The sequence below is a fragment of the Anser anser genome (assembly GCF_964211835.1).
Source record: "Anser anser genome assembly, chromosome: W".
Taxonomy (NCBI): domain Eukaryota; kingdom Metazoa; phylum Chordata; class Aves; order Anseriformes; family Anatidae; genus Anser; species Anser anser.
This window is the reverse complement of record NC_139731.1, coordinates 2,155,906-2,172,905: the sequence shown is the minus strand read 5'-3', so window position 1 is coordinate 2,172,905 and position 17,000 is coordinate 2,155,906. Positions and strand designations below refer to the sequence as shown.

Below are 17,000 nucleotides of genomic sequence, written 5' to 3'. Positions count from 1 at the left end.
AGGGACGCATGCATTGACAAAGCAATTGGAGATGGAGCACGATCTCGCAGCCTCTGGAGGCGTCTCCTGTCAGCTGTGCAGGAAAGGTATCCCTTCAAGGAAGAACTTGTATGTCTACCAGGCAAATGGACCACCATGGAGAAGGGAATTCAGTACCTGAGGGAATTGGCCGTACGGGAAGTAATTTATAAGGACCTAGACGACGCACAAACATCCACAGATCCAGATGCAGTCCAGTGTACACCACCCATGTGGCGGAAGTTTGTATGGAGTGCACCATCATCATATGCCAGCTCATTGGCAATACTAACCTGGAAAGAGGAGGAGAATCCCCCAGTGAATGAAGTGACTAAAATACTCCGGCAGTACGAAGGAAATCTCTCCTCTTCCCTACAGGCCTGTGTCTCGGTTGTGGAGAAACTCTCTGAAGAGGTCCACCAACTTAAAGAGAATTTATCTTCCCCCCCACCTGAACGAACCAGTGTCCACCAGCTAAAAGAGAATGCTTTGGCGAAACTTTCTGAAAAGATCCACCAACTTGAGGAAAGATTATCTTCCCCTCCACCTGAACGAACCAGTGTCCACCAGCTAAAAGAGAATACTTTGGAGAAACTTTCTGAAAAGATCCACCAACTTGAAGAGAGATTATTTTCCTCCCCACCTGTACAAACCAGTGTCTCAGCTATTAGGGGTGGAAACATAGCCCTACCATTTGCCATGGACTGATCCAGTCTGCGCTGGAGCAGGGGGAAGCTCCTGAACACCTGCAGTACATCGATGACATCATTGTGTGGGGTGACATTGCAGAAGAAGTTTTCGAGAAAGGGAAGAAAATAGTCCAAATCCTTCTGAAGGCTGGTTTTGCCATAAAACAAAATAAAGTTAAAGGACCTGCACGAGAGATCCAGTTTTTAGGAATAAAATGGCAAGATGGACATCGTCAAATCCCAATGGATGTGATCAACAAAATAACAGCTATGTCTCCACCAACTAGCAAAAAAGAAACACAAACTTTCCTAGGTGTCGTGGGGTTTTGGAGAATGCATATTCCAAATTACAGTCTGATTGTAAACCCGCTCTACCAAGTAACCCATAAGAAGAATGCTTTTGAATGGGGCCCTGAGCAACGACAAGCCTTTGAACAAATTAAGCAGGAAATAGTTCATGCAGTAGCCCTCGGGCCAGTCCGAACAGGACCAGATGTAAAGAATGTGCTCTACACCGCAGCCGGAGAGAATGGTCCCACCTGGAGCCTCTGGCAGAAAGAACCTGGGGAAACTCGAGGTCGACCCCTGGGGTTTTGGAGTCGGGGATACAGAGGATCTGAGGCCCGCTATACTCCAACTGAAAAGGAGATATTGGCAGCATATGAAGGAGTTTGATCTGCTTCGGAAGTGGTCGGTACTGAAGCGCAGCTCCTCCTGGCACCCCGACTGCCGGTACTAGGCTGGATGTTCAAAGGAAGGGTCCCCTCTACACATCATGCAACTGATGCTACATGGAGCAAGTGGGTTGCCCTGATTACTCAGCGGGCTCGAATAGGAAACCCCAGTCGCCCAGGAATCCTGGAAGTGATTATGGACTGGCCAGAAGGCAAATACTTTGGGATATCACCAGAGGAGGAGGTGGCCCGTGCTGAAGAAGCCCCACTGTACAACAAGCTACCGGAAAATGAGAAGAAATATGCCTTGTTCACTGACGGGTCCTGTCGTATTGTGGGAAAGCATCGGAGATGGAAAGCTGCTGTATGGAGTCCTACACGACGAGTTGCAGAAGCTGCTGAGGGAGAAGGTGAATCAAGTCAGTTTGCAGAAGTGAAAGCCATTCAGCTGGCTTTAGATATTGCTGAACGAGAAAAGTGGCCAGTTCTCTATCTCTATACTGATTCATGGATGGTGGCAAATGCCCTGTGGGGGTGGTTACAGCAATGGAAGCAGAACAACTGGCAGCGCAGGGGCAAGCCCATCTGGGCTGCGGCATTGTGGCAAGATATTGCTGCCCGGGTAGAGAACCTGGTTGTAAAGGTACGCCATGTAGATGCTCATGTGCCAAGAATCGGGCTACTGAAGAACATCAAAACAACCAGCAGGTGGATCAGGCTGCTAAGATTGAAGTGGCTCAGGTGGACCTGGACTGGCAACATAAAGGTGAATTATTTATAGCCCGATGGGCCCATGACACCTCAGGCCATCAAGGTAGAGATGCAACCTACAGATGGGCTCGTGATCGAGGGGTGGACCTGACCATGGACACTATAGCACAGGTTATTCATGACTGTGAAACATGTGCTGCAATCAAGCAAGCCAAACGGTCAAAACCTCTTTGGTATGGAGGACGATGGCTGAAATATAAATATGGAGAGGCCTGGCAGATTGATTACATCACACTCCCTCAAACCCACAACGGAAAGCGCCACGTACTTACAATGGTGGAAGCAACCACCGGATGGCTGGAAACATATCCTGTGCCCCATGCCACCACCCGGAACACTCTCCTGGGCCTTGAAAAGCAAGTCCTATGGTGACATGGCACCCCAGAGAGAATTGAGTCAGACAACGGGACTCATTTCCGAAACAACCTTATAGACACTTGGGCCAAAGAACATGGTATTGAGTGGGTGTATCACATCCCCTATCATGCACCAGCCTCTGGAAAAGTTGAACGATACAATGGACTGTTGAAGACTACACTGAAAGCAATGGGTGCTGGGACATTCAAAAATTGGGATACACATTTGGCAAAGGCCACCTGGTTATTCAATACCAGGGGATCTGCCAACCGAGCTGGACCTGCCCAATCAAACCTGTTACGCACTGTAGAAGGGGATAAAGTTCCTGTAGTGCACGTAAGAAACATGCTGGGTAAAACAGTCTGGGCTACTCTTGCCTCAGGAAAAGGCAAACCCATTCGTGGAATTGCTTTTGCTCAGGGACCTGGATGCACTTGGTGGGTAATGCAAAAGAATGGGGAGGTCCGGTGTGTACCTCAAGGGGATTTGATACTGGGTGAGAATAGCCCATGAGTTGAATTGTAGTATGTTAATTATTATATAATACTGTATGTCATCACTACCATGATTGCTATATATCATAGATGAAAACGGTGATTAATTAGAATGTATTGGAAAGAGTGTAACCTGAGCATGACATAAATGGTATGGAATAAGGGGTGGATATCTGTCCTGGTTCCAGTTAGGACAGAGTTAATTTTCCTCCTAGTAGCTGGTAGGGTGCTATGTTTTGGATTAGGATGAGAAGAGCGCTGATAACATGCTGATGTTTTAATTGTTGCAGAGCAGTGTTTACACCAGGCCAAGGACTTTTCAGCTTCTCGCTCTGTCCTGCCAGCGAGCAGGCTGGGGGTGCAGCAGGAGCTGGGAGGGGACAGACCCAGGACAGCTGACCCAAACTGGCCAAAGGGGTATTCCATACCATCTGACGTCATGCTAAACAATATATAGGGGTGGCTGGCCGGGGTGGGGGGCCGGCTGCTCGGGGATAGGCTGGGCATCGGTCAGCGGGTGGTGAGCAATTGCATTGTGCATCACTTGTTTTCTTACACATTATTATTATTAATACTATTATCATTATCACTATTATTATTATTATTGTTATTATTATATTCCTGTCTTAATAAACTGTCTTTATCTCAACTCGCCGGCTTCACTTTCCCGTTTCTCTCCCCCATCCCAGAGAGGGAGGGGGGAGGGTGAGCGAACAGCTGTGTGGTGTTTAGCTGCCGGACGGGTTAAACCAAAACACACGTGTTTTATATGTTAATAAAGAAGGGGGGGTTGTGGGAGTGTGGCCATGGGGGTCGAGAAGGCCCATGGTTGGTGATAACTTCGGACTCTTAAGGATGAGACCATCAGGAATGGAAAGAGTTGAGAGGGAACAAAGAAGGGTGATTCAGGAGACACCTTGTTGTCTCGGGTTCCTTGTTCTCCAGCCGTGAAGGCATGGAAGCTGGTGGGTGTTTGCTGTTGCCGGGCAAAGGTGTTGACCAATGAATAATTAGTGGAAAGGTACTGCTGTGGGGCGAATGTTATAGGAAGGGAGCCTGTCCTGAATAAGGGATAGAATGAAGTTGTGCCCTCACTCTGAGAGATGAAGTTACGCCCTCAGTAAGAGAGAGTTGAAGTTATGGCATCAATACAGACGTAGCAGTTACTGGTCCTGAAAGAACCCTGGTGTCCGTGTGGTCATTACGCCACAAATGGCGCCCAAACAGGGACCTGAAGAAAATGAACAGGAACCTGAAGAAAACAAACAGGGACATGAAGAACAGGAACAGCGACAGGCTATCAGAACAGGGACAAACAAAAAACATTGTATGGGAGGGTCGCGCTGGCATATGCAGGACCCACAAACAAGGACTCCAGGAGCTGGAGGGGCAACCAGAGCCCCCCGGCTGGGCAGCACTCAGTGCCTGTCTCTCCCAGGGATGGGGTTACAAAGTTCGTTAAAGATAGACTTAGCATGCCTGGCAGTTTTTCTCTGTGTTTTAGTTTGTGTTAATCGTGCTTTCTTGATTTGTGTTAGTCACGTGGTTTATATGTTAATAAAGAAGGGGGAGTTGTGGGAGTGTGGCCATGGGGGTCGACAAGCCCCATGGTTGCTGATAACATCGGACTCTTAAGGATGAGACCATCAGGAATGTAAGGAGTTGAGAGGGAACAACGAAGGGTGTCCCTGTGGTCATTACTCTACATATTACCGCATAGCCAATACCACCCTTTGCCGTTTGGGGTATACCATCCAGTTAGTGTAATGATTCCCGTGCACTGTTTGGTGCGCATTATATATATTAGCACTCCCTTAATTACCATATTTTGGACAGTACAGATAATTCCCTACCTCACAGGTAACATTTCCACACCCATGGTAAGTATTATTGCCCCCTGAATTTCCCTCAGTATGAAGAATAATACACATACTAATATAACAAACAGAATACCCTGGAAACTGTAATTTAATGTAATCCAGTACTTTCCCCCAGTTACATGTGCTATTCATTTTTTTTCCCAAGTAGAAGTTAAAAGTCAGTTTACAACTGATTCTCACCTCCTCCTGTTTTTATTTTTATTTTTTAATTTTAAAGGTTCTCCTGCAGGAACAGTCTCTCAGGTCTCAGGGTCAACTGATGCTTTCACATTGGTGTGATGAGTCCCCCAATTCTCGGCTGTTCTTACTGTCATCTCAGTAGTCAGGAGTACTTGGAACGGTCCATCCTGCTCAGGTTGTAACTTCGATTTACTCCATGTCAGAAGCCAATCTCCTGCTTGGAAGGGAAGGACTTTCAAGGGTAGGGTCCAAGGGTAATTCATTCCCTTTGCCTAGGTACAGCAATCCAAATAATATTCCCTATGGTCAAACTCCCACATCTTTTTTGCCGCCGTTTGAATTCAGAGAAGTGCCAAAGGTAAGCACTTCGTTTGGGGAGCCGAGTTTCCAGAACTCAGTCAATTGCTTCTTTATTGTCTGATTCACCCGCTCCACCCTTCCAGAAGAGGAAGGATGCCAAGGAGTGTGAAATTTCCACTTGATTCCTAGAGTCCACATTAGTCCTTGCAATATTTCTGACATAAAGTGATTTCCTTGATCCAAGTCAATATTTTCAACGATTCCATACCTGGGAATTATCTGTTCTAGAGTTACCTTAGCTACCAAGCTCACAGTAGCAGATACTGAAGGGAAAGCTCCTACCCACCCCGACAAGTGATTGACCAAGACTAATAAGTATTTAAATCTACCTGCTCTAAGGAGTTCTGTAAAATCTACCTGTACACTTTGGAAGGGTTGAATTCCTGGTTCTAGCCCCATTTTGGGCTGCTTGTGGATAATTTTCCTATTTACCTTTTGACATACTACATAACCCCTGAATACTTGTTTACCAAGAGTATATATTCCCACACATACATATTTCCATAGCACAGCGTCACGCATTGCTTGAATTCCCCAATGACTCCCTTGATGTAAAACAGTTAATATTTGCCTCATTAGCACTTTATTCAGCATTTCTCTCCCATCAGGAAGTATCCATTTACCTTCAGACTTCGTGGCTCCTAATTCCTTCAGGTATAAGATAATTTATAGTGATTTCTGATTGTAAGGCTGCCTCCCAGGCTTTTTCATCTTCCACGGAGTTCCCTGGGGCAGTGACTGAATTCCCTTTCTGGTGCTCTTCTATACGCACTATTATTATTACATACTGGAAGTGCAAATTATCTAGGTCTTGCTTTACGAGCTCTTCGTGGACCAGTTCCTTCCCCTTAAATTTGGTCACCCCACGTTCCTGTACTGGGTCGGGCTGGGATGTTAACTTTCCCTGCAGCAGCCCATACAGTGCTGTGCTCTGCACTCGTAGCTAAAACAGCAATGGTATCACACCAGTGTTGTGTCTGCTGCTGAGCAGTGCTGGCACAGTATCAGGACTCTCTCTAACCCCCCTAGGGGTGGGCAAAGATGTGAGAAAAGAAACATCACCAGGGTAGCTGACCTAAACCAACCAAAGGGATATTCCATACCATATGATGTCACACTCAGCAATAAAAGGTGGAAAAAGGAGGAAGAGGGGAGGGGTGGGCTCTCGTTGTGAAAACGTCTGTCCTCCTCCCGAACACCGGCTACGTGCGTTGAGGCCCTGCTTCAAGGACGTGGTCAAGCACCGCTCATTTGTGGGAAGTAGAGAGTAATTTCTTTCCTCTGCACTTCCACATAGCCTTTACTTGTTTTGTTTAGTTTTCCCTTTCCCCCTCCCTTTTCCCCTTTCCTATTTTCCCCCTTTATTTAAATTGTTATTTGTTTAGTTAAATTGTTTAATTAATAATAATCTTTCCTTAATAATTATTTCTTTTTTTTTCCCTTTAATTAAATCATCCTTATCTCAACCCGTGAGTTGTTCTTTCCTTTACTTCTTCCCCTCCTCATCTAAGGAGGGGGAGTGAGAGAGCGGTTGTGGTGTTCAGCTGCCTAGCACGGTAAAACCACCACAGTTCCTCCCAGATTTTCCGAATGTGTGAACCACCAAATATGCATATCTCGAATTGATACAGATGGTTCCCTCTTTTCCTTCAAGAAGTTTGAGTGCCTGATTCAAGGCATATAATTCATGTTTCGGCTGACCAGTTATTGGGCAGTCAGCTCATCTCTTTTACTTCCTCACTTAATCCATCAACTATAGCATATCCAGTACACCTTTTTCCCTGTACTACCCTTGAGGATCCATCGAAACAGAATATCTCCTTCCTCAAGGGGAATATCTTGTAAATTAGGTCTCACTTTAGTCTTGTGAGAAAAATCTCAAATAATTTTCTTCAGACAGGATCTTCTATGAAGCTATTTTATTTGCGATTGCAGTGGCGGGCGTCCTGTCAATCAGGAGCACATTTTAGTAAACAAATCATAACCTTTTATTCCCTATTACCTGACACCTTATCACCTCCCCTGTTTCCTCATTGGCTGAGTACTACAGGTTCACAAGCTACTCGACACTCCTCTATACCATAGACGTACAATTTTTCTTTTTTTCAACCCTTGTTTTTTCAACCCTTTAATTTCTCCTTTTTCCCTTTTTTTTCCCTTTCTTCTGTTTTGAGAACTTGTGATCTTTGTTTTACTGTTCCAGCACTGCTCATCCTGTTTCTCTCAAGCTCCCACCTTATTTTGGAACAGTGAGGCCTTCTACTGTCCACTTATCTACTTAGCATTTCTCCTTATTATGGCTACACAACTACTTTGGAATACAGAAAAGTAATTCTCTACTGCAAAAACACAACTTAGTTTCTCACAGTCTGACATTCGATTAAATCCAGGCAGTTATGTTCTATATCCTCTCCAGCCCTTTCTCCTCTCCATAGGAATGCAGCTGGATTCAAGCATGATTTTGTGGTTAACACTAAATCATCCCTCTCAATCAGTGTTGCCTCATATTTCAAAATCCTAGAATCAGTCAGCCAGCGCCCAGCTCTCTGAGTCAAGAGCGTCTTAACCTGGTGTGGTGTAGTAACTATCAGACGACCCCCAAAGGTTAATTTCCTGCTCTCTTCCACCAGAATAGCAGTTGCAGCTACAGCTTGAACAAATTCAGGCCATCCTCTGGAAACTAGGTCCAGCAGTTTAGATAAATAAGCCACTGGCTGCCGCTTGTCCCCCCCCACTCCTGGGTGAATACTCCCAGTGCTGCTTCCCAATCCACAGTAGCAAAGAGATAAAAAGGCTTATTTAATGCGGGAAGAGCTAAGACTGGTGCTGTGATTAAGCTCTGCTTCAATTCTTCTGTTAAATCATTTTCCTCTTCTGTCCATTCAAGTATATTAGGCTCCTCCTCTAATAACTTAAGATACAACTCTTTTGTCTTTTGAGCATATGCTTCTATCCGTAATTGACATTATCCCATTAACCCCAAAAGCTTTCTTAGTTCTCTCTTAGTTTTGGGTAGGGGTAACTCAACAATTCCCTGAATCCTCTCTGTATTTATTCTTCATTCTCCCTAAGACACTGGATGCCCTAAATACTTGACTTCTCTTTCCACATATTGTAATTTATTTTGCAATACTCTCAAGCCCTGTTTTCTCAGAAAGCTGAATAGCTTGTTCATGGCTTCCTTCACAACTGTTTTCTCCTGTCCTGACAATGAAAGATCATCCACACATTGTAACAGTAACACCTCCACTGGAGGTTGGAATTGTTAGTGTTGGGGAGAATCGAATGGATGTTCTATTAATGTTTCTCAGGTGATGGATCATACGGTATAATTAAATATCATTAAATGTACTTACATTATCAAGTAATCTATGTATACTGGAAACTTAGGGAGCACATTGAACAATCAAAAGAATCGTTGGAGGGGAACCCCGGGAGGGAATAGGTACAACCTGACCTTGGATAAGGGCCTGGAGATGATGAAATGAGTTGAAGCAGAACCGAGGAGCGGAGAGAGAGCATGCGTCGAATAGAAAGGTGAAAAGTTTAGCGAAGAGGAAGACTCCTTACTTCATCTGGACGACCACCTGGACGACCACCAGAGTGCGCCACGCATGTGCAAAGGGGAGGGGAGCTAATTAGAATGAAAAGCGAGGCTGATGTTGCAACCTGTAATGAATATGTATACCTGACGCAATATTGTATGTATAAATAATGGCTGGGAAGTAACGGGACTTGAAGCCAGATTTGGGCACCTGCCCCGGCTTCCAGCGCTGAATAAAGCACCTTCATATAATCACTTGGTGGTTATGTGGTTGCTACGCTAACAGAATTGCTCCAAAATCTGCTCTAGAACTCGCCCAAATAAATTTGGTGACTCTGTAAACCCCTGAGGTAGTACTGTCCATCTGTATTGTTTCTTCTGCCCTGTTTCAGGGTCTTCCCACTCGAAGGAGAATATGTTTTTGCTCGCAGGGTCAGGCCCAATGGACAAGCCCAAAAGGCATCTTTTAAATATATCACGCTAAACCACTTATGCTCATGTGGGATCTTGCTCATCAGAGTGTATGGATTTGGAACCACAGAGTGGCACATCCTCACTATCTCTTTAATTTTTCTTAGATCCTCTACCAGTCGGTAAGAACTGTCAGCCTTTCTTACTGGCAGGATAGGAGTGTTAAAAGGAGACGTGCATGGCTCCAATAATCCACCTTTAATCAGCCTTTTTACCACTGATTTAAGACCAGTTCTTCCCTCAGATGAGATGGGGTATTGCTTCTGCTTTATTGCCTCATATCCTTCCTGCATACCTGTCTTCAGGGTATTGATATTAAGCCCTCCTCTATTTCCTTCCTTGACCCAAACTATGGGGTCTGTTTCTTTTTCATCATCTTCTGTCAATAACTTCATTGACACCATTATTCCATTCTGACAACTTACTATTTGAATACCCAATTTCATCATCAAATCCCTTCCCAACAAATTAGTCCCTGCCTCGGGTACATATAATAATTACTCAGTGATTGTTTTATCCCCTAGTCTCAGCTTGGTGTCCCCAAAAAGTAGCATTGTTATCCCAGTCCCTTCTACCCCTGTCACCTTTAGGGTTTCATTAGTTAATTTAAGACCTGATACTTTATGGGCCAGTGATGACCTAGCTGCTCCAGTATCTACTAAAATTTTCAACTTCTTCATTAGGTCCAACCACTATATTTATCAAGTGTTCTCGGTAGGACCAGCTTTTTGAGAAGCCCCAACTCCCGTATTCTGAATTTATAACACCAATCTCTCCTCCTTCTTCTACTCCAGATATTCCTACTTGAAGTGGCCGGCCCGGCCACACTTAAAACATCTTACCAAAGCCTGTCCCTGCCTGGATTTAGACTGCAGCACAGGTAGCTTTCCTTGCCTGCCATTCCTTCATCTCTCTTCCTCTCCCTTCCATTCTGGCCCTGACTCCCCCTGAAGATTTTCTTCCTATATCTCCAGCCCTCTGCCTCACTATCTGGTCCACTGGGAAGACCATTAGTTTCACTCTGCTTTTCCTTCTCATCTCCCCTCCTGACATACACCTTCTGGGCCTCCCACTGAGAGAGGGAGTTAAGAGAATCTTAGTAGATGGGATGCTGATTAATGAATTGTTGTATTGAACTAGTAGATGTTGCTGCTAACTATTGTGCAAATTAACCGAAGCGAGAAGTTTTGGGGCCCCTCACAAAGGATAGTTCTTGATAAAGATGAAGAACCTGTCTCAAGAACGGCTGAAACTGCTCCTGTGGTTTGGACAAAGGCCAAGGATTTAAAAGCACAAGCTCCAGGGAAAAAGGTGAAAAGTTCAGATATGAGGAAGAGGAAGGAAAAGACTTACTTCATCTTAAGAGACCACCAGAGATGACCACCAGAGAGCAGTACGCAGGCGTGGATGGGAGGACCACATGTAGATTAGTTCTTGGAACTAATTATAATATGAAGCAGGGATAAGTTATGCGTATGTATAAGTGTATTGGGAAACTTCGTGCATATGTAACTCTTTACTGCATATAACCAAGGCAAGTTGCTGCGTTGGGGTGCACCTGCCTTTGGGAGCTATCCCGCATGCGCCCAACACTTAAATAAACCACATACCTACTTTATAACTCATTTGCTTTGAGTTGTAGAGTTCTTCCACGAATCACCACAGGAGGGCTTCCAGTGACTGTTTGCTCCATCCTCCCACCTTCTGGAGCTTTTTCTGTGTATCTGGCCAGGCTTTAGTCACAAAATGAACTTTCAAGAGCCCTTGGGATACCGGGTCCTCGGGATTCATCTCCGAGTACTTTCTCGTTCTGACCCCAAGTCTTTCCAGAAAGTCATTAGGCATTCATCCTTTTGTTGTTGGACTTCAAATGCCTTGACAAAATTCTGGGACTTTGGTACTGCTTCCCTAATTCCCATTGTTATTATATCCCCTAAGTCTCTCATGATTTCTGTGCTGTGGGTTGTTATTATCCCAGTTAGGGTCGGCAAGCAGATATTTCTGCTCTACTGGAATTACTCACGGTCGGGGGGGGGGGGGGGGGGGGGGGTGTTGATTCTTTCCCATTCTTGCTTAGCTGCCAACCTAATCATTCCCTGCTCCTTTCTAGTGAATAACATACTCAGGACTGACATAATTTCCCCCCAGGAATACAAATTAGGCATTAGAAACTGATCTAACTGTTCCGCTAGTCCTATAGGGTCCTAAATCAAAGGGTTCATTTCCTTCTTAAAACGCCTAAGCTCTCTGCTGTTAAGGGGAGGGAGTTCACATAACATATTTGTCCCTTTCGTGCTGGGACCTCCCTAAGAGGATACATAGAAGTGCCAGCACTATTATTATCAGGGAAGGGAAAATTTTCCATGTCTTTTTTTACATTGTTATAACTCTCATCGGAGCTTAGAGTGTACTTTCTTTTTTGTGACAGTGTGCCCAGTGCAGTACGAAGTACCTCTCTGAGATCCCCTGTGTGCCTATCTGGAAGTGTCCTTCCTGATGCCCAGGCTTGCAGAGATAGCAGAGAGGACCACAGTTACCATGTCCTCCCTACTCTTCCATCTTTGATATCAGGTGAGAATTAACAATTTTCGAAGCCCAATGATATGCAAAAAGACTAAGATGACATTGCGTAGTCTCCACACCTTTTACATCTGCAATAAGATCAGACACAATTTGGTCCCAAACTATGAAATTATTGTTTTCAAGCTGCAACAGAAAGCACAAGAAAGGTTGCGCAATAAATGCCTTAGTATGATGATTCTGGCCAGCAGTCAGAGTGCCTCTGAGGATCATGAAGAAACACATGCTAAAGCAAGAGCTCTGCTGCCATTCAACCAAATTCAATACTTCACATGCTGTAAACTAACTTAGCTCAGTTTATAACTGTTTAGAACTGTGAAGTTTTTTCAGGCTCATCTCTCCTTACACCTCTTAAAGAAGTTTAGGGGGCTATTTTGTCCAGGAAAGATCACTTAATGCCTTTCTAAAAATGTTTCCTTAGAAAGAATGTTTACAGCTTGTACTGGAACACTTTCCAGGGATATTTGTCCTTTGATGAATTTACAATATCTAAGTAAACACATGTTCAATTATTCATTCTTTCTTTTTTTGAGAGAGTAATTTTTTCACTTACGCCTGAAATGTTCATCATTCCATCTTCCATTTTGAAATCAGCTTTGAGTTCACTGTGTTCAACAGCCTTTTTTACTGGGGAGAAAGAGCAGTGTTTTTTATTGAGGAGAAAAAACACCTCTTATTCGCAATACTGAAATGTTTCATAATGTATATAGTTCTTATACTTTGTGCAATTTACATTTGTCATGTCACCATTTGCGCTTTTGGTAATGTTATTTAAAAATATAACTTTCTGGAAAGCAAGTAATCAGTTGCTCTATTTTTATATCATCATGGTTGAGCACTTTGGGACTGTGTGTCCTAATGGATCAGTTATTGTATTTCTTCTAAGGATACATTATAAGAGGGCACACAAAAAACACAGCTGTGTCAAAACTAGTACAAATCTAGATGACCTGATTACAGAATGAATTTGGTGTTTTTTCATTCTCTAGATGAGGATATGTTGCCACCTCTTTGAGCAGAGTTTTGAGAAAAAAGAAAAAAAAAAAGTTTTAGGCAAAATACTGCAACATGTATTTTTATCAGGACATTCTGGTATGCATACAGGCGTATCCTTGGTGTCCTGGTTTCAGTTAGGATAGAGTTAATTTTCCCTCATAGTAGCTGGTAGGGTGCTCTGTTTTGGATTAGGATGACAAGAGTGCTGATAACATGCTCATGTTTTAATTGTTGCACAGCAGTGCTTACACCAAGAAAAGGACTTGGTCCAGGACAAGGACAAGGTTCCAGCTCCCGCAGCCGCTCCAGTTCCAACTCCCGCAGCGCTCCAGCTCCTGCAGCCGCTCCAGTTCCAGCTCCTGCAGCCGCTCCAGCTCCCGCAGCCATTCCAGTTCCAGCTCCTACAGCCGCTCCAGGTCCCGCAGCCGCTCAAGCTCCTGCAGCCCTTCCACTTCCAGCTCCTGCAGCTGTTCCAGTTCCAGTTCCTGCAGCCGTTCCAGTTCCAGCTCCTTCAGCTGTTCCAGTTCCTGCTCCTGCAGCCACTCCAGCCCCTGCAGCCGCTCCAGCCCCTGCAGCCACCCCAGATCCTGCAGCCACTCCCGCTTCTGTGGCTGGGTCAGAGAAATGAGCTGTAGCAGTGCAAGTTGACCCTGCAGAGGGTATTCCAACCCCTGTGGCAGACCCTGTGGCTGGGTCAGAGAAAAGAGCTGTAGCAGTGCAAATTGCCCCTGTAGACAAGGTGAAAAAATGGTATAGAGGCTCAGGTCGTTTAGAACGCAGACAGTCTTCTGCCAGGTCTAGGTATAGAGAAGACGAGGCTGGGCCATCAAATGTGCAGGAGGATGAAGATGAGGATGTCGAAAAATCAACAGTAACTACCCAAACCCTATACCAGCATGAGGTACGAGATGTGCAAAAAGATTTTGGTCGCTGTATAGGTGAGCAGCTTGCCACCTGGCTGCTCCGGTGCTGGGACACCGGAGCCAGTTGTGTGGAATTAGAGGGCAGGGAAGCCAGGCGGCTGGGATCCCTTGCTAGGGACGCATGCATTGACAAAGCAATTGGAGATGGAGCACGATCTCGCAGCCTCTGGAGGCGTCTCCTGTCAGCTGTGCAGGAAAGGTATCCCTTCAAGGAAGAACTTGTATGTCTACCAGGCAAATGGACCACCATGGAGAAGGGAATTCAGTACCTGAGGGAACAACCTTATAGACACTTTGGCGAAAGAACATGGTATTGAGTGGGTGTATCACATCCCCTATCATGCACCAGCCTCTGGAAAAGTTCAGCAATACAATGGACTGTTAAAGACTACACTGAAAGCAATGGGTGCTGGGACATTCAAAAATTGGGATACACATTTGGCAAAGGCCACCTGGTTAGTCAATACCAGGGGATCTGCCAACCGAGCTGGACCTGCCCAATCAAACCTGTTACGCACTGTAGAAGGGGATAAAGTTCCTGTAGTGCACGTAAGAAACATGCTGGGTAAAACAGTCTGGGCTACTCTTGCCTCAGGCAAAGGCAAACCCATTCGTGGAATTGCTTTTGCTCAGGGACCTGGATGCACTTGGTGGGTAATGCAAAAGAATGAGGAGGTCCGGTGTGTACCTCAAGGGGATTTGATACTGGGTGAGAATAGCCCATGAGTTGAATTGTAGTATGTTAATTATTATATAATACTGTATGTCATCACTACCATGATTGCTATATACCATAGATGAAAACGGTGATTAATTAGAATGTATTGGAAAGAGTGTAACCTGAGCATGACATAAATGGTATGGAATAAGGGGTGGATATATGTCCTGGTTCCAGTTAGGATAGAGTTAATTTTTCCTCATGTTTTGGATTAGGATGAGAAGAGCGCTGATAACATGCCGATGTTTTAATTGTTGCAGAGCAGTGTTTACACCAGGCCAAGGACTTTTCAGCTTCTCGCTCTGTCCTGCCAGCGAGCAGGCTGGGGGTGCAGCAGCAGCTGGGAGGGGACAGACCCAGGACAGCTGACCCAAACTGGCCAAAGGGGTATTCCATACCATCTGACGTCATGCTAAACAATATATAGGGGTGGCTGGCCGGGGTGGGGGGGCCGGCTGCTCGGGGATAGGCTGGGCATCGGTCAGCGGGTGGTGAGCAATTGCATTGTGTATCACTTGTTTTCTTACACATTATTATTATTAATACTATTATCATTATCACTATTATTATTATTATTATTGTTATTATTATATTCCTGTCTTAGTAAACTGTCTTTATCTCAACTCACAGGCTTCGCTTTCCCGTTTCTCTCCCCCATCCCAGAGAGGGAGGGGGGAGGGTGAGCGAACGGCTGTGTGGTGTTTAGCTGCCAGCCAGGTTAAACCACAACACTTGGGTCTCCCTTGTATCCAGAACCTTGAAACTACTCTTGATCCTTTTTTAAAGGATTTGGTAATCACTCTAGGCACAACGGACATACATTCTTTGTGCATGGAACTTCCAGCTATCACACAATCCGATAACCTCTGCAATTTCTAGGCCAGCCTTTTCCAGACTCTTTTTAGCTGAAGATGCTCTTTGAAAAATTAGTGGTATTCCATAGATCACTGAGTTTAGCCTCCCAGACCTGTCACCACTTCTCATTTGCTCTGCCAGCTATGCTGCTGGTCCTGGCAGGACTCTCACTCAACCAGGCACACCAGGGACAGGCAGGACCCCGTGTCACCGTTGCAGTGGGCTCTGCCTTGGATCCCCAGCATGCAGGAGCAGCAGCAGCAACACCCATGCTGCCTCTTCAGGGACAAGAGGGCTTCACCAGGTAGGTTCCACACCACACCTGGGTTTACACCTCACCATTTGGAATTTGCTGCTTTAGGATATAACAACTCATAATAATTGAAATCAAGGAAGTTATACAATACTTTATTCTAAAAAAGAACTAGATAAATTAAAAGGAGGAGGAAAAAACTGGCAATCCTCCTTCTCTTTCTGAGTCCTTTTTATTCCCAGTTCCACTGCTCCTATATATTGGATCTACCTGACATCTCCACTATCTTCTCTCTTTTATAACCCTTCTCTTTTTTCTAGTGTCTTTTCTTTCTCTCGTTCTTCACCAAGATTTTTTCATCTTTCTCTAGTCAGCCAATCTCTAACTTCTCACAGTATTTCTTTTCTTTCAATCTCCTCCAGCACTGCTATCTGGAAAATAACTCACATACAGACCTTCGCCCCATTTAATGTAGTCACCAGCACTGCTCCTGAAGATAAGGAGGGGGCTTTCAGAACTCCTTTGCAGAACTTCTTCACTCACTGTAAAGATAGAAGTAAGGGGTCTCAACCTGTGTCTCTACTGCATTCTTTGTTAATTCTGTCGTCCCCACATAATAAAAAGAATAAAAATGAAAAAATCTTTGCCTGGTCATCACTTACATCTGTTGGTTCTATTACTGTCACTTTTCCATTCCCAAGAAAGAAGTTAAAAACTTTTGTAAAACAATGTTAGTGGCAACAGATGGCATTCTCAATGTAACTCATTTGACTCTTTCAGGTGATATCCAAAGATTTCTTCTGTCTATGAGTTCTTACTGTTTCCAGATGGACAACCAGTGGCTTTATGAAACAGCAATCCAACAGGATACAGTGTTCTACCGAAAAAAATCGTCTAGCCAACAAAGAACAATATGAAGATGATAGAAAGTGATTGTGAAAAATTTTCTATTAAAAATGCTACCTGGGCAGATGATTATTTTGTTTATTGTGTCTCCAACTGCCACCAGTCTTGGTTTATATGTTGACAGCCTGCTTCACACCTTTTCCCCATCCATTCATTTAATATACCAGCTTTTAATCTTTCTGACCTTCAACCTGTCCAGCAAAACTACATCCTTAATAGTGTATATTTAGTTTGTTTTAAACACATTAATGTCAATACAATTTTACTGCAGAGCATTTATATTTTTAATTCCACTTAAAATGTACTTAGCATGCTATGACTAATCTCAAAC

General features: G+C 44.5%; 1 long non-coding RNA gene across 1 annotated transcript; it reads left to right on the top strand.

Annotated features, from left to right (window-relative positions):
• The first annotated feature begins 15,113 nt into the window (after positions 1 to 15,113).
• Positions 15,114 to 16,725, top strand: LOC310888583. The gene is made up of 3 exons (XR_014575948.1): positions 15,114 to 15,146; positions 15,652 to 15,814; positions 16,544 to 16,725. It is a non-coding gene; the product is annotated as an uncharacterized lncRNA (long non-coding RNA).
• Positions 16,726 to 17,000: the final 275 nt, after the last annotated feature.